General features: G+C 40.5%; 1 protein-coding gene across 4 annotated transcripts in view; it reads right to left on the reverse strand.

The window, feature by feature from the left end:
- The window catches only part of KHDRBS2 (KH RNA binding domain containing, signal transduction associated 2), a 495176-nt gene that overhangs the window by 43106 nt on the left and 428185 nt on the right, over positions 1–23885 (reverse strand). For 3 of the 4 annotated variants that reach the window (XM_056565801.1, XM_056565799.1, XM_056565798.1), the window contains one exon: positions 9072–11105. The exons of the other annotated variant lie outside the window; for it this stretch is intronic. The gene's annotated coding sequence lies outside the window, so the exon portion shown is untranslated. The remainder of the gene's footprint in view (positions 1–9071; positions 11106–23885) is intronic. 4 annotated transcript variants of the gene reach the window in all.

The raw sequence follows: 23885 nt of genomic DNA on the forward strand, positions 1-23885 counted from the left end.
ATAGCCCTGAAAATTATTAGCAATTAAAAGATTGCTATAAATAGTTTAAATAAAATGTCAATAAGCCCCTTTCCCAATTAAAATTTAAATCACTCCTACAAAAAAAAGCATAAAAAAACAATAATAATAATAGTAAACATATTTGGTAACAGCAATAAAACTAATAACAGCATAATTTGGCATATGCTAACCTAAAAATCATATTTTCCACAGAGATTCCTTGCGGATTTTATTTCCTAATATCTCATCTGCTACTTGCTTGTTGTTGCTTCTGTATTATGTTGCAGACTTTCCTTGAACAATTCTGCTGAGGAATAACTATAACATATGTGCCGCTGATGACCATATTCTTAGGTTTATATCATCAAGCTATTTGTTTTATATACATGCATGTAAATAAATAAATACTATATTAAATGGGCACTGTCACATTCAAAACTCTTTTATATATTGTACATCTTGGCAAAACATTATCCTTTTTAATATACTTCTTAGGAAAAGGTTTTTTTTTTTTATAGAAACCATGGCTTATAAAATTATGGCTTTGTCCAACCTGAAGCATAGGCAGTAAGTGAGGGTGGGCTAGCTCTCTCCTGTCTGATAGGACTCCTCTGTGCTCTCTCCTGTCTGATAGTACTCCTCTGTGCTCTCTCCTGTCTGATAGCACTCCTCTGTGCTCTCTCCTGTCTGATAGCACTCCTCTGTGCTCTCTCCTGTCTGATAGGACTCCTCTGTGCTCTCTCCTGTCTGATAGTACTCCTCTGTGCTCTCTCCTGTCTGATAGCACTCCTCTGTGCTCTCTCCTGTCTGATAGTACTCCTCTGTGCTCTCTCCTGTCTGATGGTACTCCTCTGTGCTCTATCCTGTCTGATAGTACTCCTTTGTGCTCTCTCCTGTCTGATAGTACTGCTCTGTGTTCTCTGCTGTATGATAGTACACTTCTGTGCTCTCTCATGTCTGAAAGTACTCCTATGTGCTCTCTCCTGTCTGATAGTAATCCTCTGTGCTTTCTCCTGTCTGATACGACTCCTCTGTGCTCTCTCCTGTCTGATAGTACTCCTCTGTGCTCTCTCATGTCTGATAGCACTCCTCTGAGCTCTCTCCTGTCTGATAGGACTCATCTGTGCTCTCTCCTGTCTGATAGCACTCCTCTGTGCTCTCTCCTATCTGATAGTAATCCTCTCTGCTCTCTCCTGTCTGATAGTACTCCTCTGTGCTATCTCTTGTCTGATAGGACTTCTCTGTGTTCTCTTCTGTCTGATAGTACTCCTCTGTGGTCTCTCCTGTCTCATAGTACTCATCTGTGCTCTCTCCTGTCCTATCAGACATAGAGGAGTGCTAGTCCACCCTCACTTACTGAACTTTGTCCATGCCTGTGCTTCAGCTTGGACAAAAGCCATAATTTTATAAGCCATGATTTATATAAAAAAAAGAAATTACATTTTCTTAAGAAGTATATTAGAAAAGTTAATGTTTTGCCAAAATGTACAACATATAAAAAGTTTTTGTATCTGACAGTGCCCATTTAAATTTGAGGAAAATTGGCTTTAAATTCCTAATATTGTGTAGCTGCCCCTTCTTAATATGAAAATATCTCTAACCGATTAAAGCATGGACTCTAGAAGACCTCTGAAGGTGTGCTGTGATATTTGGCACTATGAATACTTGAATAAATGAAATTTGAGGAATTTGGAGGCCAAGTCAACTTCCTGATCTCTTTGTTATGTTCCTCAAATCATTCCTAAACAATTTGTGCAGTATGGCACAACACATGGGAACCGACATGCCCCGCTGCTGCCCTGCTCCAAGAAGATGTGGAGCAGGCAGCTGGAGGGGTAATAGGGACACTGGGGGGGGGGTAGGGATAAGCACACTGGGGCCAATGAATTATTATAAACACACTGGGGCAAATGAATTATTATAAATATGGATGGGGGCATACATTTGGGGGTCAAATTAGTAGCTTAAAAACCCAGCCGGGAGCGCTGAATGAATCCTCGGGGGCGGCCTTTCAGGGCTTCTGGCAGGAAATTTAAAAGTGAAAGTAAAAATATACCGTACATTGCAGGGGAGCTGAGCCTGCCGCCCGCTCCCCTGTTTAATAACTTCTGATTGCACTGGGCCTCAGTCTCTCTCTTTTTTTTTACAATTTTTTAGGTAGTACTACTACTCCCAGCATGGAAAAGACTGTTCCATGATGGGAGCTGTAGTACCTGTACTAATAGACAGATTGCCCTGGGTGTAAGTCCTGATAGCCGATACGATTGTCCTTTCTATTGCAGAGATGAAGCAACTTTCTCCTGCGCTCGCTTCTCTGCACTATACTCTGGTCTGCCAGTGATGTGAATAGAATTCACATTTCTTATTCATATTTCCCGCAGAGAGCTGTGATTGGCCATATGGTTCCAGCCACTCACAGCTCTCTGCGGGAAATATGAATAATAGGTATATATACGGAATATATTCATACTACAGTGGGACCAGAGAAAAGTGGCTGGCTGCCTGCATCTATACATTATACAGGACGATCGCATCAGGTGTCAGAAGTAACATCCGCTGCGCTCTGTCTATTAATGCAGGTACTACAGCTCCCAGCATGGAGCAGAGTGTGCTCCATGTTGGGAGCAGTAGTAACTGCAGTTAAGGACAGATCACAGCAGGTGTCACTCCTGTCACCCGATGTGATCATCCTATCTAGATGCGAGAAAACCGCCCCGCATCTATACATTATACAGGATCGCAGCAGGTGTCAGGAGTGAAACCCAGCCCAGGGCAGTCTATCTATTAGCACAGGTACTACTACTCGCATCATGGAACAGTCTGTTCCAAGCTGGGAGTAATAATACTACCTAAAAAATAAAATAAAGAATAGAGAAAAAAAAGTGAAACACACACACTTTATTAACCCTTTAAGGACCCAGCCAACTTTCACTGTAGGACCCGGCCATTTTTTGAACATCTGACCACTGTCACTATAAACATTAATAACTCTGGAATGCTTTTAGTTATCATTCTGATTCTGAGATTGTTTTTTCGTGACATATTGTACTTTAACATAGTGGTAAAATTTTGTGGTAACTTGCATCATTTCTTGGTGAAAAATCCCAAAATTTGATGAAAAATTTGAAAATTTAGCATTTTTCTAACTTTGAAGCTCTCTGCTTGTAAGGAAAATGGATATTCCAAATAAAAAAAAATTTTGATTCACATATACAATATGTCTACTTTATGTTTGCATCATAAAATTGACAAGTTTTTACTTTTGGAAGACACGTGAGAGCTTCAAAGTTAAGCAGCAATTTTCCAATTTTTCACAAAATTTTCAAACTCACAATTTTTCAGGGACCAGTTCAGGTTTGAAGTGGATTTGAAGGGTTTTCATATTAGAAATACCCCACAAATGACCCCATTATAAAACTGCACCCCCTAAAGTATTCAAAATGACATTCAGTTAGCATTTTAACCCTTTAGGTATTTCACAGGAATAGCAGCAAAGTGAAGGAGAAAATTCACAATCTTCATTTTTTACACTCGCATGTTCTTGTAGACCCAATTTTTGAATTTTTACAAGGGGTAAAAGGAGAAAATGTATACTTATGTTTGTAGCCCAATTTCTCTCGAGTAAGCACATACCTCATATGTCTATGTAAAGTGTTCGGCGGGCGCAGTAGAGGGCGATGGAGCGACAAGGGGATTTTGGAGAGTACGTTTTTCTGAAATGGTTTTTGGGGGGCATGTTGCCATTAGGAAGCCCCTATGGTGCCAGAACAGCAAAAAAAAAAACACATGCCATACCATTTTGGAAACTAGACCCCTTGAGGAACGTAACAAGGAATAAAGTGAGCCTTAATACCCCACAGGTGTTTCACGACTTTTGCATATGTAAAAAAAAAATATGTGTTCCATAATGGGAGTAATAGTAGTACCTAAATAATGTATAAAATGAAAAGAATAAAGTTTAAGTAAAAATCACACACACTTTATAAAACACCTAATTAAAATACATTGGCCCTGATTTACTATTGTAAACTTGACATGTTTTGTCTGGTTGTGCGCTAGATTCTGCACCAGAAATGAAAAACCAGACCAACTCTCCATTTTACTCCAAAACCTGAAAAAGGGGCGTGTCTGCTGGGAAAGGGGTGTGGTCACAGAAAAGGGGCGTGTTGCTGACATTTTCACAAAAACCCAACATGTTAACTAAGGTTTCCACAAAAAACGTGGTGGATTTGAGCTGAGGAAAACCCCTCAGATCAGAGCATGTGTAAAAAAAAGCAAAATGTAGGAAAAGTGCAAAATGTAGGGAAAGGCTAGTAAATATGGTGGGAAAAAAATTGTAGGGAGTTAAAACCCACAAAGAAACCTACACTTCACTCTAAGTAAATCAGTGATCAGTCAATCACAGCCGGAGTCCCACCGCAGCTGCCGGGGCCGCGATCGCACCGGTCCCGGCAGCATTAACCCCATAGATGCCGTGATCAGTTCTGATCACGGCATCTATGGTGTTTGCAGGGGAAGCGCTCTCCCCCTGCCCACCAAAGGCGGCGGCGCGATAAAATAAGGGGGATCGAGGGTGTCCAAGACACCCTCGATCCCCCTTGAAGAGATAGGAGTGAGGTGGCAGGGTTGCCACCCCTCCTATCCCTGCTATTGATCGGCGGAGCGACCGACCAATAGCAGACTGGGGGCGGGGGGGTTAAAGTTCGGTTCCCCCCCCCGCTATGCCCATCCATCGGTGTCCAGGCACAGCGGGGGGAACCGTGTAGTAGCGGCGGCGGCAGCGGCGGTCACTTACCCGGCGGCGGCTGTGATCATGGCGGTGGTGGAGGTGAGTATGGCGCCGCGTGTCCGGGAGTCTGTTGCCTAGCAACATCTGCAGGGCGACAGTTTGGAGAGTGGTCTCTAAACTGTGGCCCTCCAGATGTTGCAAAACTACAACTCCCACCATGCCTTGACAGCTGTTTGCTGTGTTGGCATGCTGGGAGTTGTAGTTTTGCAAGATTTAGATGGGTTCAGGCTAGAAATCACTGACAGTGGTCTCTAAACTGTAGCCCTCCAGATGTTACAAAACTACAACTCCCAGCATGCCCAGACAGCAGTTTGCTGTCTTAGCATGCTGAGATTTGTAGTTTTGCAACATCTGGAGGGCCGCAGTTTAGAGACCACTGTCAGTGATCTCCAGCCTGAACCCCTCTAAATCTTGCAAAACTACAACTCCCAGCATTCAGGAACAGCAAATGGCTATCTCGGCATGCTGGGAGTTGTACTTGCGTGCCTCCAGCTGTTGCATAACTACATCTCCCAGCATTCAATTTGGCAATCAGTACATGCTGAGAGTTGTAGTTCTGCAACAGCTGGAGGCACACTGGTTGGGAAATACTGAGTCAGGTAATAGGTTCTATTACCTAACTCAGTATTTTCCAACCAGTGTGCCTCCAGCTGTTGCAAAACTACAACTCCCAGCATGCACGTTCTGTCAGTGCATGCTGGGAGTTGTAGTTTTGCCCCCCCCCCCTCCCATGTGAATGTTCAGGTTACATTTACACTGGCGGCGGATTACAGTGAGTTCCCTTCTTCAAGTTTGAACTGCAGCCGCAGCTCAAATTCCTAGCCGGAGACTCAGTGTAATCCGCCGTCAGTGTGAATGTAACCTAAAAACACTACACTACACTAACATAAAATAAAGAGTAAAACACTACATATACACACGTACACTGCCCCCCCCTAGTACCCCCCCTTCCCCCCCAATAAAAATGAAAAACATATCCTACAGCAGTGTTTCCAAAACGGAGCCTCCAGCTGTTGCAAAACAAAAACTCCCAGCATTTCCGGACAGCCATTGACTGTCCAAGCATGCTGGGAGTTTAGCAACAGCTGGAGGCACCCTGTTTGGGAATCACTGGTGTAGAATACCCCTATGTCCACCCCTATGCAAATCCCTAATTTAGGCCTCAAATGCGCATGGCGCTCTCACTTTGGAGCCCTGTCGTATTTCAAGGCAACAGTTTAGGGCCACATATGGGGTATCGCCGTACTCGGGAGAAATTGCAGTTCAAATTTTGGGGGGCTTTTTCTCCTTTTACCCCTTATGAAAAGGTAAAGTTGGGGTCTACAGCATGTTAGTGTAAAAAAAAAACATTTTTGTACACTAACATACTGGTGTTGCCCCATACTTTAAAATTTCACAAGCGGTAAAAGAAAAAAAGCCTCCAAAATTTGTAACACAATTTCTCCTGAGTACGGAGATACCCCATATGTGGGCGCAAAGTGTTCTGGGGACGCACAACAAGGCTCAGAAGGGAGAGTGCACCATGTAAATTTGAGGTCTAAATTGGTAATTTGCACAGGGGTGGCTGATTTTACAGCGGTTCTGACATAAGTGCAAAACAATAAATACCCACATGTGACCCCATTTTGGAAACTATACCCCTCACGAAATGTAATAAGGGGTACAGTGAGCATTTACACCCCACAGGTGTCTGACAGATCTTTGAAACAGGGGTCTGTAAAAAAGAAAAATAAAATGTTTTATTTGCACAGCCCACTGTTCCAAAGATCCGTCAAATGCCAGTGGGGTGTAAATTCTCCCTGCACCCCTTATTACCTTCCGTGAGGGGTGTAGTTTTAAAAATGGGGTCACATGTGGGGGGGTCCACTGTTCTGGCACCACGGGGGCTTTGGAAATGCACATGGCCAAATTCTCTCTCCAAAAGCTCAATGATGCTCCTTCTCTTCTGAGCATTGTAGTTCGCCCCCAGTGCACTTCACGTCCACTTATGGGGTATTTCCATACTTAGAAGAGATGGGGTTACAAATTTTGGGGGGTATTTTCTGCTATTATCCCTTGTAAAAATGTAAAATTTGGGGGAAAACAAGCATTTTAGTGTAAAAAAAATAAAAAAAATTTTACATATGCAAAAGTCGTGAAACACCTGTGGGGTATTAAGGTTCACTTTACCCCTTGTTACATTCCCCAAGGGGTCTAGTTTCCAAAATGGTATGCCATGTGTTTTTTTTTTCTGTCCTGGCACCATAGGGGCTTCCTAAATGCGGCATGCCCCCAGAGCAAAATTTGCTTCCAAAAAGCCAAATGTGACTCCTTCTCTTCTGAGACGTGTAGTGCGCCAGCAGAGCACTTTTCATCCCCATATTGGGTGTTTTCTGAATCGGGAGAAATTGGGCTTCAAATTTTGGGGGGTATTTTCTGCTATTACCTTTTTTTTAAAATGTAAAATTTTTGCTAAACCAAGCATTTTTGGTAAAAAAAAAAAATTTTATCCCTTATTACGTTCCTCAAGGGGTCTAGTTTCCAAAATGGTATGCCATGTTTTTTTTTTGTTTTGCTGTCCTGGCACCATAGGGGCTTCCTAAATGCGACATGCCCCCCGAGCAAAATTTGCTCTCAAAAAGCCAAATATGACTCCTTCTCTTCTGAGCATTGTAGTTCGCCCGTAGTGCACTTCAGGTCAACTTATGGGGTACCTCCATACTCAGAAGAGATGGGGTTACACATTTTGGGGGGTATTTTCTGCTATTAACCCTTGCAAAAATGTGAAATTTGGGGGGAAACACACACTTTAGTGAAAACATTTTTTTTTTTTTACATATGCAAAAGTCATGAAACACCTGTGGGGTATTAAGGCTCACTTAATTCCTTGTTATGTTCCTCAGGGGGTCTAGTTTCCAAAATGGTATGCCATGTTTTTTTTTTTTGCTGTTTTGGCACCATAGGGGCTTCCTAAATGCAACATGCCCCCCAAAAACCATTTCAGAAAAACGTACTCTCCAAAATCCCCTTGTCGCTCCTTCACTTCTGAGCCCTCTACTGCGCCCGCCGAACAATTTACATAGACATATGAGGTATGTGCTTACTCGAGAGAAATTGGGCTACAAATTCAAGTATAAATTTTATCCTTTTACCCCTTGCAAAAAATCAAAAATTGGGTCTACAAGAACATGCAAGTGTAAAAAATGAAGATTTTGAATTTTCTCCTTCACTTTGCTGCTTTTCCTGTGAAACACTAAAGGGTTAAAACACTTACTGAATGTCATTTTGAATACTTTGGGGGGGTGCAGTTTTTGTAATGGGGTCATTTATGGGGTATTTCTAATATGAAGACCCTTCAAATCCACTTCAAACCTGAACTGGTCCATGAAAAATAGCGAGTTTGAAAATTTTGTGAAAAATTGTAAAATTGCTGCTGAACTTTGAAGCCCTCTGGTGTCTTCCAAAAGTAAAAACACGTCAATTTTATGATGAAAATATAAAGTAGACATATTGTATATGTGAATCCAAAAAAAAAATATTTGGAAAATCCATTTTCCTTACAAGCAGAGAGCTCCAAAGTTAGAAAAATGCAAAATTTTCAATTTTTTCATCAAATTTGGGGATTTTTCACCAAGAAAGGATGCAAGTTACCACAAAAATTTACCACTATGTTAAAGTAGAATATGTCACGAAAAAACAATCTCGGAATCAGATTCATAAGTAAAACATTCCAGAGTTATTAATGTTTAAAGTGACAGTGGTCAGATGTGCAAAAAAGGGCTGCGTTCTAGAGGTGAAAATGGGCTGTGTCCTTAAGGGGTTAATAAAAAGTTGCACAAAATTAATTAAAAAAATATATATTATTTTTACAATTACAGGGCCCGTTTATATATTTTTTTAATTGTCAGCTACATTTTTATATCCATGCCCACTGAAAATGAATAAGAATTTAATTATAAAAAAATATACATTTCGTTCCCTACAATTGTTTCCATTCCTTAAAAGAGGGCTGTTATTGACGTGGATAAGTGCAAGTTATTGCACCTGGCGCGTAAAAAGTAATTCATTCAGAAGACTTAAAGGTAGGCAGACAATGTAATAGAGCAGCAGGAAATGCATAGGGAGAGGTATAAGCAGTAGAAAGAGAGAAGTGCTCATGACGCTGTACAGAACACTGATGAGACCTCACTTGGAGTATTGTGCGCAGTACTGTAGGCCGTATCTCCAAAAGGATATAGATACTCTAGAGAGAGTTCAGAGAAGAGCTACTAAACTAGTACATGTATTGCAGGATGAAACTTACCAGGAAAGGTTAAAGGACCTTAACATGTATAGCTTGGAAGAAAGAAGAGACAGAGGGTATGATAGAAACTTTTAAATACATAAAGGGAATCAACACAGTAAAGGAGTAGAGCATATTTGAAAGAAGAAAAACTACCACAAGAAGACATAGTTTTAAATTATAGGGGCGAAGGTTTAAAATTAATGTAAACTTTAGCCTTCCTGCAGCAGTGGTTGCTGCAAATACAGTGAAGGAGTTTAAACATGCATGGGATAAGCATAAGGCTAACCTTCAGATAAGATAGGTCCAGGGAATATTGATAGGATTCAGATTATTGGGCAGACTAGATGGGCCAAATGGTTCTTATCTGCCAACGTATTCTATGTTTCTATCTTTATCTATGTTTACCGTATGTTTATTTATTTTATTTTTTTAATGGGAACCTATGGAATTTAATAAAATAAAAAACAGCTATCTCCATCCCTTTTTTGGATCACTAAAGTCCAAAAAAGAATAAAAACTGCCAAATGGGTAAAAACAATGCTATGCCAAGTGACAGCTAACATCTGGCCACAACGTTTAAAAATTTATTTTTTTTAAATGCCATGCGGCAGAATGGGCATTTTTATTGGCATTTTTTCAACAACAAAAAAGGGGAAACTTTGTGTAATGCTGACAATACTTCCTTAATTCAAGTAAGTGACTCCGCATTTTAATGATATGCACCAGAACTATAACCCAGTATATTGAGTTTAGTGTAGGTGAACAGCTTGTCAGTTTCCCTTTACAGTTTGGTTGAACACACACACATATTTATTTATATATGTTTTTTAAATATGTGTATATTATTCCCAGTTTACACCGCATTTGTACATAATGTTACAAGATAAAAAGGTATTTCATCATTGATTTCTATTGTGCAAAGATACAGAAAAAACTGTCTATCTGAGATTTTATTGAAGAGAAGTAAAAGATTTCTAGCCAAATGTCTTGGAACTATTTTTATTACTAGAATCTGGACATTTTAATGCCGTACATTTGTGCGAGCACAGCTTAATAGTACAAGTTTTTCCAAACACTTCATAGCTTTATTTAGAAATATTTAGAGCAAATAAACTGTGTTGATTCCTATTATAAAAAAAAAAGCCTTTTAGTAAAGTGCAATTGACTAAGCTTGTGTTTCCATATGCTGGAGAATGCACGTGACAGATCCTATGCCCCCATGCATATACCAATGTGCAGGCCATGTTGCGAACATTGGCTGTCTGGGCATGCTAGTAGTTTTGCAACAGCTGAAGACACACTGTTCGGAAAACACTGGGCTAATCTATCATACATATGGAATGTTTTATTTTTTCTGGCTAGAGGCTTGTAAGTTTTCTGACTTGACTCCTCTTCCCTATTCCTATTCTTTATTCAATCCTATAGAGCAGTGATTCCCAACTGTGATGCCACGGAACCCCAGGGTGCCGGGAGGTACTGCCAGGGGTGCTGCTGGGCTCCGGTGGGAAAAATGGCTGCTTTTATTTAAAAAAATACTGGGGTTGGGGAGAAACAATGGAAACAATAATGGGTGTGCGTGGATGGTGAATGGAAGCAGGGGTGGATGGTCAATGGAAGCAGGGGTGGGGGATGAATGTGTCAAGACTTGGTTGGGTTCTGGTTCAACCACAATCGTGAGTGACTGATGATGTCCTAATTTGAGATAAATAGCTGAGTGCCAGCAACAGGAACTGACACCAGAAACAGAGTTGGTATAAACTCCTCACTCAGCCGAGGTGGAAGCGCACACTGGCATACTTTATTCAGGAAACACATTGTTATATAGGGTTATCAAAAAAGGGAGGGTTTGATTCAATGATTCAATGCATAGGATAACTTGCCCTTTTGTGATTGATTTTGCAGCTATATGATGCAGGCTTCCTGTTTATGTTGAGAAGATTGTTGATGTGTCAGTTATATCCATCAGCTGACCCATTTCTTCATATATTTCAGTTAGATGTTACTTCTCCTTTTATGGCACTGTAATTCTTCTTCTTGTGTCCAGGCATAGTCCTGGAAACAGGCACCATCTTAGTTACTAGCAATAGCAAGCTGATAGCTTCATAAGGGTAATATCGTTTTTCCTTTTAGTATAGCAAGCATTTCATCATTTCTTTTTAATCAAACATAATCATCATCCTTATCAAATTGAATCAGTGGCAAGGGGGTTGAATCAGTGGCAGGGGGGTGGGGGTGAATGGAAGCAGTGTCAGGGGGGTTGGGCCTTGAACGGAAGCAATAGCAGGGTTGGGGGGTGAATGAAAATAATAGCAAAGGAGTGGGGGGTGGAAGCAGTGCCGGGGGTGTGTGATTGGAAGCAGGAGGGGGTGTAGGGGGACTGGAAGGGATAGTAAAGGGTGGGGGGGGTGAATGGAAGAAATATCGGGGAGGGAATAGTGTGGATGGGATTGAATGGAGTCAATAGCAATAGCGGAGGGTAAATGAAGGCAATAGCACTGGTAGGCAGGAGGCGATGTAGATTGCTAGAAGCAACATGGGAGGCAATGTTGGTGGCTGAAAGCAATGTGGGTGGCTGGGAGTCAATGTGAGTGGCTGAAAGCAATGTGGGTGGCTAGGATCAATGTGGGTATCTGGGAGTCTGGAGACAATAGGGGAGTAGGGAGGCAATAGTGGTGGGTGGATGGCTAGGAGTCTGGAGGCAATAGTGGTGGGTGGGTTTTTGGGAATCTGGAGGCAATGGGAGGTATGGACGCAATAGTAGTGTGTGGCTTGGAGTCTGGAGGCAATAGAGGTGGGTTGGAGTCTGAAGTAAAAAGGGCTGGGTAAGAGGCTGGAAGCAATAGGGTTGGGTAAAAAATGGAGGTATTTGCAGGAGGTTGGAGGTATTGTGTGTGCGGGAGAGAGGTTGGGGGCATTTGGGGGGAGGCTTTAGGTATTGTGTGTGTAGGAGAGTAGATGGAGGCATTTGAGGGAAGGCTGGAGGTATTGTGTATGTGGGAGGTGTTGGAGGCATTTGGGGGAAATCTGGAGTTGTTGTGTGTGTATGTGTGTGGTAGAGAGGTTGGAGGCATTTGGAGGGGACTGGAGGCATTGTGTATGTGTGTGTGAGGCTGGAGGCATTGTCTGTGTGTGCGGGAGAGGGTAGAGGCATTTGTGTGTGTGAGAGGCTGGAGGCATCGTGTGTGTGTGTGGGTGAGGCTGGACACATTTGGGTGAAGGTAGTGGCGTTATGTGGGAATGAGGCTGTGGCATTGTGTGTGGGTGAAGCTGGAGGCATTTGTTAGGAAAAGGGGAGGATGATGCTGAAAAAGTGCAAAGTCTAATATGTGTTTGTTTTGCAGGTTCTGCACTAAAGGGAAAAGTGAATGAGTCCAATGAGAGAAGACATCATCTGTGAGTCCGGCATATAGCAGCACTGTAATAGACATAGCCAACAGATATATAGGAGTTGTGTATTCCTTCTTTTTAGCTATTTTTTCTGAGGGGTGCCCAAGCCAAAAAAAGGTTGGGAACTACTGCTATAGAGGGAGTATCTCCATCCAAAAACATTTATCTATTCACCTAACCAGCATGATGTCAGATTAAAGTACAGTGGCATACTGATAAGGCTATCAATATACTAGCGATAATGTTACATGCACTGCAGAAAATAAAATCACATAGCAAACTCTCAATTGAAATATAAAATATACTTTGCCTTAAATGTTAAGTTGCTGAGAACAACTATTTTATCCTTCTATAATCCAATAAAGAAACTAAGGCAGTATCAGTTGCTGATGTATGAAACTGTAGCTTTATACTCCAAGAAAACCATTTCTAAATACAAATCTATGACTTAAACATTTAGTGTGGTCATCATCAAATATAACATTCATTTTTAATATGTCTAATATTAAATAATTTTTCTCCACCTTGTATAGCATTATATTGAATGGTATAATATGACTATGAAAGATAACACAGTAAACCAAACATAATTATTTATCCTACTAATTTTCTGCATATTAAATTCTGATTACTTAGATCTGTTTTTTAACATTTGGGAACATATAATTACAAACTTTGGCACAGAGGAAACCATTTCATTTTTAATCTCTGAGGTGTCATCTATTGATGTGGAAATGAAAGCATTAACAGATGGAGGATTTGAGATAATTTATGATATACTAATCAAAAATAAACTACAATTACAAAACTATCTGATCATCGGGGAAAGTGTAATGTGCTTATAAAATGCTGTTGCTATAAATGTATTATGTAAACATAAAACTGGAGAAAAGTTTAAATTACACTAAAATGTATATTCTGCAATATACTAACTCATCTAAAAAATGTTAATTAAAACTCTCAAACAAACTTGACGTTTGAAGTTTTCTTCTATGATTTATTAATATTCTTAAACCCTGATAGCAGATGAGTTAAACGGCTATAGGAACCAAAACAGATGCATTTTCTTGAACTAAAATTTGTCTGGAAAGGTCATAAATAATGTGAGACAAGGTCTAAATGTGTAGAATAATAACTACAGTAATCTGAACCAGGGTCAAATACATCTTATACAGGTGATTTCAAGTTTAATTACCTTTTTTCTTTGAAATTCCCATTTCAATATTTTTCATATTATTGTGTACAAATATAAGTTTGCATACCTTTTCCAAATGCCCCCCAAAAATATACCCCACATTCCTGTATACCGTATACTACTGTATATCCTCCTATTCCACGTTATACAATTTACAGACAGAAAACCTACTTAAAGGGCTTAGCAAAGCTTTAAGATATTATGGCCTAATGTACAGTAGATCATCAGAGGTCTAACCCTTGGCACTCCTGATGATCAACTGTTGAGGCAATGAAACTAGTGTGAGTGTTGCAGTCTCTTAAATATTTATCTTGCCAGCAAGTTAATTGTTACTTCAATGTCATTCTATTTGTAGTAGTACTGAGAGGTATTGTGGCACTGCCCCATTGAAGTGAACATGGCAACAGTTCAATACTTGGCACCACCACTAACATTATTACACCATTGGCAAGTGCAAACTAACTTATAGGAGAGGTTAACACTTAAAACACTGCAGCACTTGCATCAGTTCCATGGACTCTTCAAAAAACTGATAATCTGTGGTGCAAGGGTAGTAACCACACCGATACAACATTGACTGCCTATGCTGAGGCTGACTCATCAAGCTTCATTAAGATTTAATCACAAAAATAATATTCTAGAAACCTCTTCTATATAAAAAAAAATAAAAAATAGTCCGCCACTTGTAAAACACTCTGCTCTTTTCTTATTTTCTAAATATTTTAACTGTGCAAGTGTTTACTATGTTACTTCCATAGATGAATGTGTCATCATTTGCCTGCCAAACAAGCCATTAAAAGTGCACATTTCAAATATTATCCTTTGCTATAGTTCCATATAGCTTTCTAAGTTAAACACTCATATTGCTCCACAAATCAATTTCCATTGAACCGCTTTCCATGGGTCTGATATCATTAACCTGTTTACTGCTGCATATCCCTTCATTATCTCATTGTTCAGTTCAGAAATCTCTAAAGTGACTTATAGATCCCCTTTCTATTTATAAAATGTAACTAGTCTACCAGCAGCTCTTTGGCTCTAAAAAGAAACATCCTTTTCTATATTACCATAACAGATTTAATTCTCTCCATCCTTTTCTATCTTATCAAATTCCGACCATTGGAACAAAATAATGGCTTCATATGTCTTAAGGAGAGAATTTTACTGTTTGTAATTAGAAAGACCCATATAAGGGCGTATTTTTGCATCACCATTTGTACTTTGTAATAAAATCAATCATTTTATAACAAAATCTACAGCAAAACAAAAAATATTTGTGAGGTAATGTTGAAAAATCACCATTTTGCAACTTTTTGGGTTTTCGTTTCTAAGCAGTGCAAAATTCGGTAAAAATGACACCTTATCTTTATTTTGTAGGTCCATACGGTTACAAAGATTCCCAACTTTTAATTTTTTTATTTTACTACTTTTAAAAAATATAACTACATGCACCAAAATCAGGACGCTTAACCTCTTGGGGACGCAAGTTAATAACTGTGATTTAACCCCTTCCCTAATAAAAGTTTGAATCGCCCTACTTTTCCCATTAAAAAAAAAAAAAAAAAAAAACGATGTCAATAAAAATATATATATAAACATATGTAAATGTCCAAACTACATGTAAAAAAAAAAATTCCAAAGTCCAAAATAGCGTATTTTTGGTCACTTTTTATACCATTAAAAAATTAACAACAAGCGATCAAAAAGTCAGATCAAAACAAAAATGGTACCGATAAAAACTTCAGATCACGGCGCAAAAAATTAGCCCCATACATCCCCATAAGCGGAAAAATAAAAAAGTTATAGGGGTCAGAAGAGGACATTTTCAAACATTTTAATTTTCGTGCATGTAGTTATGATTTTTCCCAGAAATAAGACAAAATCAAACCTATAAAAGTAGGATGGACCTACAGAATATAGATAAGGTGTCATTATTATCGAAAAATGCACTGCGTAGAAACGGAAGCCCCCAAAAGTTACAGAATTGACTTTTTTTTTTCAATTTTGTCGCACAATGATTTCTTTTTGGTTTCACTGTAGATTTAGGGGTAAAATGACTGATGTCATTACAAAGTAGAATTGGTGTCGCAAAAAAATAAAATAAAAGCCATAATATGGATCTGTAGGTGCAAAATTGAAAGTTTTTTTTTTACTGCTTCTTATACATTTTTATGGTGTATGCAATGACCAAAAATGCGCAATTTTTGACTTTGTCTTTTTTTAGGTGTACGCCATCGACCATGCGGTTTAACTAACTTTATATTTTAATAGTTTGGACATTTATGGAAGTGGTGATATCACATTTATTTTTATTTTTTATTGCATTATTTTATTTAACCCCTTAAGGACTCAGGGTTTTTCAGCTTTTGCACTTTCGTTTTTTCCTCCTTACCTTTTAAAAATCATAACCCTTTCAATTTTCCACCTAAAAATCCATATTATGGCTTATTTTTTGCGTCGCCAATTCTACTTTGCAGTGACATTAGTAATTTTACCCAAAAATGCACGGCAAAACGAAATAAAAAATCATTGTGCGACAAAATCGAAGAAAAAACGCCATTTTGTAACTTTTGGGGGCTTCCATTTCGACGCAGTGCATATTTTGGTAAAAATTACACCTTATCATTATTCTGTAGGTCCATACGGTTAAAATGATACCCTACTTATATAGGTTGGTTATTGTCGTACTTCTGGAAAAAATCATAACTACATGCAGGAAAATTTATACGTTTAAAAATTTCATCTTCTGACCCCTATAACTTTTTTTATTTTTCCACGTACAGGGCAGTATGAGGACTCATTTTTTGCGCCGTGATCTGAAGTTTATCGGTATGATTTTTGTTTTCATCGGACTTCTAGATCACTTTTTATTCATTTTTTAATGGTATAAAAAGTGACCAAAAATGCGCTTTTTTTGACTTTGGAATTTTTTTACGCATACGTCATTGACCGTGCGGTTTAATTAATGATATATTTTTATAGTTCGGACATTTACGCATGCGGTGATACCACATATGTTTATTTTTTTTTTTTACACTGTTTTATTTTTTTTATGGGAAAAGGGGGTGATTCAAACTTTTATTAGGGAAGGGGTTAAATGACCTTTATTAACATAGGGACCTATAACACTGCACACACTGATCTCTCATGCTGATCACTGGCGTGTATTAACACGCCTGTGATCAGTGTTATCGGCGCTTGACTGCTCCTGCCTGGATCTCAGGCACGGAGCAGTCATTCGCCGATCGGACACCGAGGAGGCAGGTAAGGGCCCTCCCGGTGTCCTGCAAGCTGTTCGGGATGCCGCGATTTCACCGCGGCGGTCCCGAACAGCCCGACTGAGCAGCCGGGTCACTTTCACTTTCACTTTAGAAGCGGCGGTCAGCTTTGACCGCCGCTTCTAAAGGGTTAATACCGCACATCGCCGCGATTGGCGATGTGTGGTATTAGCCGCGGGTCCCGGCCGTTGATGAGCGGTGGGACCGACGCGATATGATGCGGGATCGCGGCGCGATCCCGCTTCATATCGCGGGAGCCGGCGCAGGATGTAAATATACGTCCTGTGTCGTTAAGGGGTTAAAGGGGTTTTTCCGGTGAAAAACTTTTTTTTTTTTTTAAATCAACTGGTGCCAGAAAGTTAAACAGATTTGTAAATTACTTCTATTAAAAAATCTTAATCCTTCCTGTACCATACACATATTTATTTCCTTTGTGTGTATTGGAACAAAACCAAAAAAGGTAGGAAAAAAAGCAAATTGGACATAATGTCACACCAAACTCCAAAAATGGGCTGGACAAAATTATTGGCACCCTTAACTTAATATTTGGTTGCACACCCTTTAGAAAAAATAACTGAAATCAGTTGCTTCCTATAACCATCAATAAGCTTCTTACACCTCTCAGACGGAATGTTGGACCACTCTTCCTTTGCAAACTGCTCCAGGTCTCTCTTATTGGAAGGGTGCCTTTTCCCAACAGCAATTTTAAGATATCTCCACAGGTCTTCAATGGGATTTAGACCTGGACTCATTGTTGGCCACTTCGGAACTCTCCAGCGCTTTGTTGGCATCCATTTCTGGGTGCTTTTTGACATATGTTTGGGGCCATTTTCCTGCTGGAAGACCCAAGATCTCGGACGCAAACCCAGCTTTTTTGACACTGGGCTGTACAGTACAACCCAAAATCCATTGGTAATCCTCAGATTTAATGATGTCTTGCACACATTCAAGGCATCCAGTGCCAGAGGTAGCAAAACAACCCCAAAACATCATGGAACCTCCACCATATTTCACTGTAGGTACTGTGTTCATTTCTTTGCAGACCTCATTCCATTTTCAGTAAACAGTAGAATGATGTGCTTTACCAAAAAGCTCTATCTTGGTCTCATCTATCCACAAGATGTTTTCCTACAAGGATTTTGGCTTACTCAGGTTCATTTTGGCAAAATGTAGTCTTGCTTTTTTATGTCTCTGTGTTAGCAGTGGGGTTCTCCTGGGTCTCCTGCCATAGCATTTCATTTCATTTAAGTGTCGACGGATAGTTTGCGCTGACACTGATGCTTCCTGAGCACGCAGGACAGTTTGAATATCTTTGGAACTTGTTTGGGGCTGCTTATCCATCATCCAGACTATCCATGCCGAGGGAGATTGGCTACAGTGTCATGGGTTGCAAACTTCTTGATAATGTTGCGCACTGTAGACAAAGGCAAATCAAGATCTCTGGAGATGGACTTGTAACCTTGAGATTGTTGATATTTTTCCACAATTTTGGTTCTCAAGTCCTCAAACAGTTCTCTTCTCCTCTTTCTGTCGTCCATGCTTAGTGTGGCACACACAAACACAATGCAAAGACTAAGTGAACTTCTCTCCTTTTTAGCTGCTTTCATGTGTGATTTTTAAATTGCCCACACCTGTTACTTGCCCCAGGGGAGTTTAAAGGAGCATCAAATGCTTGAAACTATCTTATTTTTCCACAATTTTGAAAGGATGCCAATAATTTTGTCCAGCCCATTTTTGGAGTTTGGTGTGACATTATGTCCAATTAGCTTTTTTTCCTCCCTTTTTTGGTTTAATTCCAATACACACAAAGGGATTAAACATATGTATAGCAAAACATGTGTTACTGAAATCCTTTTCTGTGAGAAATACTTCATTTGCTAGAAAAATTTCAGGGGTTCTAACATTTACTGCCATGACTGTATATAGGTCCAGGGGCGATGCACGTTCCGCACCTGGATGAGTATACACGTCCATGGTTCTCGTGGGTACTTCCCAGTGTACCCACGAGATGGCGGCAGGGACTCGGCTGTAACACACAGCCAGGACCATGTCGCACTGCCAGGACTGAAGTAGACTTTGGTCCCGGCAGTTTAACACTTACAGCTGCAGTCAGAAGCGACCGTGAGCTGTAAGGAGTTTGACAGAGGGAGGGGACCCTCTCCCTCTGTCTCTTTCCAGCAGCACCCCGCAATGATTGCAGGGTGCAGCTGATTACTTGGGCAGCCGGGGGGTCTGACAAGGAGGTCTACCAGAGGCACATCCTGATATGCTGCCTGCCATTGCTAAACTGGCATGCAGCATATTACTACAATGCTTTGGAATACTAAGTATTCCAAAGCATAAAAAAGTGTAAACAAAATATAAAATAAATAAAAGTGTATAAACCATAAAAGTGTAAAAAAAATTTGTAAAAAAAATTAAAAAAGAAAAGAAAGTCTAAAAAAATAGAAAAAAATACTAAAAATACATTTATTAAATAAACATAATAAAACATAATGTGGAGGATCACACAGCACACATTCGTGGCATATTACATGCTGTGGATGCCCACCAGCCGTCACAATAGTTTGCTCCCTGCTGTGGCAGGGTAGCTTTGTTTGTCCAATCATAGTGGCGGATTTCCTGCCAGCAGTCATGAGCGGACACACTGAACTACCCAACTGCGGCAATGATCTCACTCTTATGACTGCCCGCGGGGCATCCGCAGTGTGAAATATGCTGCAGATGCGCTCTGTGTGACCCTACCCTTAGTAAATATTTTTTTACAAAGGCCCCGTTCATACTACGTTTCAGCAGTATGTTAGAGGTATCCGTCAGTGTCACATCAAAAAAGTGATGCCGACATATACTGTAGCAGCCCCAATAATTTCTGAATGAGACTGCTTCAGCATACATACAGTGGGGATCAAAAGTTTGGGCACCCCAGGTAAAAATTTGTATTAATGTGCATAAAATAGCCAAGGAAAGATGGAAAAATCTCCAAAAGGCATCAAATTACAGATTAGACATTCTTATAATATGTCAACAAAAGTTAGATTTTTTTTCCATCATTTACACTTTCAAAATAACAGAAAGCAAAAAAAATGGTGTCTGCAAAATGTGGGCACCCTGCAGAGTTAATATCTTGTACTGACCCCTTTGGCAAGTATCACAGCTTGTAAACACTTTTTGTAGTCAGCCAAGAGTCTTTCAATTCTTGTCTGAAGCATCTTTGCCCACTCTTCCTTACAAAAGTCTTCCAGTTGTTTGAGATTTCTGGGCTGTCTGTCACGCACTGCTCTTTTAAGGTCTATCAATAGATTTTCAATTATGTTGACGTCAGGAGAAGGCCATGGCAAAACCTTCAGTTTACGCCTCTTGATGTATTCCTCCGTGGATTTCGAGGTGCGTTTAGGATCATTATCCATTTGTAGAAGCCATCCTCTCTTTAACTTCAGCTTTTTCACAGATGGCATCAAGTTAGCATCCAAAATTTGCTGAAATTTTATTGAATCCATTTTTCCTTCTACTCATGAGATGTTCCCTGTGCCACTGGCTGCAAAACAACCCTAAAGCATGATTGATCCACCCCCATGCTTAACAGTTGGGCAGAGGTTCTTTTCATTAAATTCTGTTCCCCTTCTTCTCCAAACGTACCTTTGCTCATTCCAGTCAAAAAGTTAAATTTTAACCTCATCGGTCCACAGAACTTGTTTCCAAAATGCATCAGGCTTGTCTATATGTTCATTTGAAAATTTCAAACACTGATTTTTGTGGTGAGGACGTAGAAGAGGTTTTCTTCTGATGACTCTTCCATGAAGACCATATTTGTACATGTATCTCTTTATAGTGGAATAGTGTACCACAACTCCAGTGTCTCCCAGATCTTTCTGGAGGGATTGTGCAGTCAAATGTGGGTTTTGAATTTTTTTTCTCACAATCCTGCGAGCTGTTCTGTCTGATATTTTTCTTGGTCTTCCAGATCTTGCTTTAACTTCCACTGTTCCTGATGACTGCCATTTCTTAATTACATTCCGAACAGAGGATATTGACATCTGAAAACGTTTTGCTATCTTCTTATAGCCTTCTCCAGCTTTGTGAGTGTCAACTATTTTCAGTTTCAGATTTCTAGACAACTGCTTAGAAGAACCCATGGTGCTAATTGATGGGGCAAGGTCAGAGGGGTCTGGGCATTTAAAACCTTTGAGATTGACATCATCTGGTCTTTCCAGATGATGATTGAGAACAATCCATGACACTGGCAGGTCTCAGCTTTGCAAAGGGGGCAGTGCATGCTATAAATTCTGCAGGGTGCCCAAACTTTTGCAGATGCCATTTTTTTGTTTTCTGTTATTTTGAAAGTGTAAATGATGGAAATAAAATCTAACATTTGTTGACATATTATAAGAATCTAATCTGTAATTTGATGCCTTTCGGAGATTTTTACATCTTTCCTTGGCTTCTTTATGCACATTAATACACATATTTACCTGGGGTGCCCAAACTTTTGATCCCCACTGTAGGCAACCCTTTTATGACAGGACTCCAACAACAGTACAAATGCGGACTATCACCCAATAAAAAAAAAAACTGTTTTTCAAGATTTTTTTTTTCACGCCCAATGATAGATATATTCGTCATCGGCGGGATCCATGACAAATATATCCATCAGGAACTTTAACTGTGACAGACAGTTGTGCATCACTGCAAGGACCAATCAGAGCAGTCCCTGTCCAGCTAATACATAATTCTTTCTGAGACAAAAATCTTGCGGTCCACATGGGGTCACGTGTGAGGGTGCAGTATTATTCTGCCAGCTCCGATCCTTTGCAGGCATTGAGTATGGACTATAATTCATAAAATTATGCCCTGAAAGCCAAAAGGGGCTCCTCTCCTTCTTGGTCCTACCAGGTGGTCAGGCAACCAAGTATAGCCTAAGGGGGTACTGCCCAGCCCGGGACGAACAGCATAATAAAATATGGGTTGTATTTCCTCCATTTCAGAAGCGACTTCCCACAAATGTCCCACAAATAAAGAATTTGTGAAAAAAAAGCTAATTTCTATTTTTTTCCCACTGACTTTGTAATAATTCTAGCCACACAATAAGGGCTCAACATCCTCAGTTCCTCACTTTTGTATAGCACATAAAAAAGATGTACTTTCAAGTAAAATTGTTAGGCTTCTAATTCATTTAACCCCTTAATGATGCAGGACGTAAATGTATGTCCTGGTGCGGTTGGTACTTAACGCACAAGGACGTACATTTACGTCCTAAACATGACCGCGTGCATCGGAGCGATGCTCGGGTCATGCACGGCAGGTCCCGGCTGCTGATGGCAGCTAGCGACCCGCCGGTAATTGCCGACACCCGCGATCACGCGGATGTACACCATTAACCCCTCAGATGCCGTGATCAATACAGATCACGGTATCTGCAGCGCTGCGGTCACTAAAATGGATGATCGGATTGCCCGTGAGCACGCTTTAGACTCCGGGAGCGGGACCATGGCGTACCGATACGCCCTTGGTCCTAAAAGGGCATACAGGTACGCTTTGCGTCCTGGTACTTGTCCTTAAGGGGTTCATTTATCAATGGTGGCACAGGTGTCAGGCAGCTGGTCAGTGCCATTCCACCAAATAAATTTTGCTTAGTCAAATGTCAAAATACAAGTATGCTAATTGGTTAACACAGACATCTTCTGTCTGAAAGGTTTGCTGGAGTACAATCAGAATCAAATGAGCTGGTGATAAATGGGGCAAATGGCATGGTGTTTGGTAAAGGGGTATTCCAGGATTTTATTTTCTTCAGCCTTATAACACATGATGCCAAGTTATAAAACTGTGTAATTTTCATCTATTACCTCCGTGCACCACTTGTCCAGTTTTCATGCACGGAACCCACACCTGAGTGCAATTGTTTACTTTTTATTTTACTGTTTTCTCTGACCTTTCCCAGCATTCCATGCTGCCAGAGATAATGGGGGAGATTTATCAAAACCTGTCCAGAAGACAAGCTGCTGAAAAATGAAAACAGGGATCGGTTGCTATGGGCAACTCAGCAAATTTTCCTCTGGATAAATCTCCCCCAACATTTCAAAAGTCCCATTGTCTCCAGGGGGCGGGCTATGCTACAGTGGGTTGGTGGATTCTACCCTGCTATTTACTCACACACTGCAACTTAGCCAAGCTCCCGTGGAAACCATTTAACTTATGACATATTAGGGGAGATTTATCAAAAACTCTCCAGGGGAAAAGTTGCCCAGTTGCCCATAGCAACCAATCAGATTGCTTCTTTCATTTTGCAGAGGCCTTATTAAAAATGAAAGAAGTGATCTGATTAGTTTCTATGGGCAACTGGGCAACTTTTCCTCTGGACAGGTTTTGATAAATCTCCCCCATTGTCTCTGGTAGCATGGAATGCTGGGAAAGGTCATAGACAACAGTTAAATAAAAATACTTTCACTACAGCACTTTTGGGTGAGTCCAGTGCATGAAAACGTGACAAAACAACAGGGAATACCCCTTTAAACATTAAATATAGAAAGAACTGAAAAATAAGCATGACTATAACTGGGGAACAGCCCCATTCACCCTTACCAGGAGAAGTGAGATGGCACGGGTGCCACCTCACGATCACGTGACTGATCAGTCGGAACGACCGACCAATCACTATCCTGCTGGGCAGTGATCGGGGAGGCAATCAGGGCAATGTTTGGGGCCATCGGGGGTTTCCTACCTTTGCCTGGCCTGGCGGGGGTCCCCTCAGGAGCGTTGTTGGGGTACAGGAGCAGCAGAAGCAGCAGAGGCAGCCCCAGCGGTGCAGGAGGCAGGATACAGCAGGAGGTGAGGCCTGTTCACCTCCTGCTGTTGCTTAGCAACAACTCACAGCATGCACAGCCAAAGGGCATGCTGGGAGTTGTAGTTTTGCAACAGCTGGAGTTCCAACTACAACTTCCAGCATGCCCTTTGGTAGTCTGTGCATGCTGGGGGTTG

Source organism: Hyla sarda, chromosome 3, assembly GCF_029499605.1.
Source record: "Hyla sarda isolate aHylSar1 chromosome 3, aHylSar1.hap1, whole genome shotgun sequence".
Lineage (NCBI taxonomy): Eukaryota > Metazoa > Chordata > Amphibia > Anura > Hylidae > Hyla > Hyla sarda.